A 4,379-nucleotide genomic window follows, 5' to 3' on the forward strand; every position below is an offset into this window, starting at 1 on the left:
GTTCAATAATATCACCTATATATATTTTCCAAAAACAAAATAATTAATATCATGACTCTTTCAGATAGGGTGAGCACAGGTCGGTTTGGTTCGAGTTTATGGTAAAATTAGAATCGAACCGATCAAAATATAATTGGTTTGGTTTGGTTCGAATTTGTATTTTTTTGTATATGTACCCGAACCAAACCAAATCGATTAAGAACGGATTGATTCGGTTCGGGTAATTGGGTACTCGATGACTTTGAAATTCATAAAAAAAAACTAAATTTTTATCTTAAAAATTCAACAAGTACAATAAACATGTAACATCAATAGAAATAATCCAAACATGTTAAATACCAAATACATTAAAAACTAAACTCATTAAAATCGAAACATATTAATAATGAATAATCATTGTCTAATGGAAAAGTCATATATATTTTTTTATTTTTTATTTAATTAATATATGATCGGGTTCGCGGGTTGGTTCGGATTCCGCACCCCCAAAACCGATACTCGAACCAATCACTAACAAAAGTCATCGGTTTGGTTCGGGTTAGACCCGATTACCCGTTGATTTCAGAACCAATTTAATTGGTTTGGTTCGTGTTCGGACGGGTAATCGGGTACCCGCTACCCGTGCTCACCCCTAATTTCAGAAACTAAATTAAACTAAATTGGTTTTGCTAGGTAGACAATGACTTTTGTAAATAATTTGAATAATGGATTCTAGAATTGACCCAATAAAGTAAAAAAATACTCCATCCCTAAATTACCTCTTAAATTTTAACATTAGAATAACCATGTGTATACCTAGTGAATTGAACATCCAACCATTGTTAACTGTGTATGAGTAAATCGAATCAAAAGAAATAACCATCCAATTAAAAATAATCAACATAATCATCTATTGAATTGAACATCCCACATATCTATTGTTCATATTCTCATTGTCTACTTATATTTTTCCTAAATTAAAGTATCATTTACTTTTTTTAATTGGCTAAATTAATAGTTTAGTCAATAACTTATCTGCTTCGTCCCCTGCTAACAAAAAGAATGGTATAAGCAAAGCAACAACAGTCTTCAATGGCCCCACGAGTGTTTAAAAAATATTTATTTTTTTGAAGAATAAAAGATAAGCATAATATCTCTATTAATTTGTGCATCGTATTACATGATCATGCAACAAGTAATGCATATTCTTCATAATTTTCTTTCTGCGTGCTATAAATTATCTTTCATTTATAATATTATAAATTAATTAAATCTTTTTCATGGCTTTGTAGTGGGGATAACAGGTAGGTCCATAACATCGTTCATTAATTGGTACATTTGTTACTTGAGTTCATGGTGTTACGTAAAGTATAATGGCGGAGGCTTAAGTTTCGTAATGCTTATTTGCCAAGAGTTATCATTGCTAAACTAAGAAATCCCCATCGCTCAAAGCTTAACTTATGTGTAGAAGTCATACTTACTTGAGTAATTCTTGAAAACTATATATTATACATATACACATTTTAAATATGGTGTGTAGTGTGTCACTTGTAAATAAAAACTAGAATGGCAATAATTACTTTAACTTGGTATGTATATATTTCTTCATTTGAAATACAATTCCATTTCATTTTGGTATATTTCTTAATACTTAGTAGATAATAATATTTACGGTTTTCTTAGATATTTAACTTTTTTTTTATTTAATCAACAATCAGGCCAATGAATAAATTAATAGCTCAAATGACATAGTCTCCCATATTCAATTAAAAGGTTGTGGGTTCGAGTCTCCTATCTTTAGTAAAAAAAAAAAAAAAAAAAACTGATGCATACATGCGTTCCATGGACTATATTTAGGACACCTTCCGGCAAACCAGCCTCCAATGCAAAAAATTTGTGGCTAAATAAAATTACAACTATAATTACTAAGGTCCTTTTGAACATGATATAATTTATTGAAAACATTTTTCAGGATGGTGACTTACTTTATTTTAACATATGTAGCAATCAACTGTATTTTTTATTTAAAATTAAACAAATGGAAGCTTAAAGAAAGGAGAAGAAAGTAATAAAGAAGTGGAAATTTTTTCTTTACGCTCGGAGATAGAGGGAGAAATTTCTGCGTGGTATGGGCAGCTAATTAACTAGTTTATTATAATGATTAGGTGATTTTAAAATTGAAATTGAAAAAAAGAAAGAAAGAAAAAACTCAATTAGTGCATGTAGATGCAAAACAGGATATATAGAATAATTCTCCTCATAAGTCTTGGTTTGGTTTAATCTTTATTCATTTTGTTATTTCTTAATTTTGGGATTGCTTGCTCTTTTTGCCTCATGCTCCTTAGAACAAAGTGCAACATCTAACAAGTACTAAACGATTAATAAAACAAGAGGAAATCACAAATAGGTTCTTTAATTTTTGATCCACGGATATTTAAGTTTTCGAGAATTTAAAAATATATATAAATTCTTGATCTTTTTAAAATTTGAACATATCGATTCCTCATGTTTACTTGGGTCTGTCAGATTCAACAGAAAAATCAAACGTGACTTTCGTCGGATGTACACGTAAAAAGATTTTTAAAATTGGACAAACTAGACTTAAGAATCAATATGTCCAGATTTTGAAGAGGTTAGGAACTTAAATAATATATTTTTAAATCCTCAAGAACTTAAATATTCACGGACCAAAAAGTCAGGAATCGATTTGTCCTTTTCTCGTAAAACAAATTTTAACAATATATATATGAATTTAATTTTGATGCAACTGTTTTACACATGCATCCAATCACATAACGCCATATTAACAAAAATAACTACTTTTTATATTAATCGCGTAAATAGTCATTCAAAAAAACAGTTGTGATTGCACAACTGTATAAAATATTACATCAAAATTAAACTATGTATATACGAGTGTTCTTCTTGTGTAGTAATATTGTGTGTTAATTTAATTAGGTATTTCGAATTTAGAAAGAATTGGACTTGATAGTTAATGAATTTAATTTTTTGGAATCTTTAGTTAGGACTGTCAAATGATCAGTTCGGTCCATTTAGATTCATCTGTTTAAGTTTGTGGGTTAAATGATAGGTTGACCTGTTTAAGTTTATTTTATTTGCAGGCTATAATTTTTTAGTTTGGATTGTTTATGGTCGGTCTAATGGGTTAAACAGATTAGTCCATTTACTCTTTTTTAAAAAATATTTTAATAAAAAATATATTTTTTAGGTCAAAAATTTTAAATAAATAATTTTTTTAGTTGATGTGTCAAATTTTTGGATCACATCAAAATAAATATCTACTAAAAATACTACTTTTTTAATAAAAATAAATAATCCGCCTATTTAACCTACGAACTAATCCTTTTAATTTATAATTTTTTTTTCGAGTTAATCAGGTTAAGTCCATTTTAATGGCTCTGTTTTTAATTATCAATGTGAGAATTAATGAATAGAACGAAAATTGTAAGTTATTTTATCTGTTATTAACTTATAGTATTAAAATAACCATTTCGTCTGAAGTAGTATATCTTATATTTAATCGAATTATAATTATCGGACCAAAAAGTGAATGGGCCAAATCCTAGAATACGAAGCACGCATGAAGCTCATAAAATTTGTTTAGACAAGTAGAGCATTTACAGCCTATAATAATTGTGATCAAGTGAAGGAATCGCCAATACTATATGTAGACATAGTGATGGTATCAATCAATCAACCTATGCAACTATATTAATTAATTGCACTTAATGCGCAGGATTGTTCTCCTTCCACTCCCCCTTATCCTCTCCTTCTCTTTTTTATTATTATTTATATATTTTTTCATACATCGTACCAATATCTTTTTCTTCCTTCAATTTCTTAACCTGAACCCATGCTTGCACGTTGCAGCTAGCATCTTAACCAGGACACAGCCTAGCTAGTTTGAAAATTTGAGATGCACCACAATTAGTGTGTTATAGGAACAGTGTTATGTAGCACATCCATTGATTAATAAATAATAATAATAATTCACGTGCCCATCATCAAAGTGTTACCTCTATATATAGGTGCACCACTTAGGAATCCACTAAGTAACCAATACCTACAAAACTATTCTTGTATGGGGCATTTGTACATGCATATTTCCTTTCAAAATGTCGGCATAGGCTTCAAGTCAACCACTATTAACCTAAAAAAAGAATGAAAATTTTAATGTTCAAATTATATGGATTCTTTAAATAAGAGCCACAAGCTTCTTGTAGATTTAATTTTAATAAACCATTTTGAACTATGAGTGGATGATTAATGTGCCATTTAACATAGTGGTGGATTATATTCAGATCAACTTTGCCAAGTAAGACAACCGTAATCATGTATGCATATAAAAAATAATAATTTGTTCAATTTGACTGTATCTT

This window comes from Arachis ipaensis, chromosome B04 (assembly GCF_000816755.2).
Source record: "Arachis ipaensis cultivar K30076 chromosome B04, Araip1.1, whole genome shotgun sequence".
NCBI lineage: Eukaryota > Viridiplantae > Streptophyta > Magnoliopsida > Fabales > Fabaceae > Arachis > Arachis ipaensis.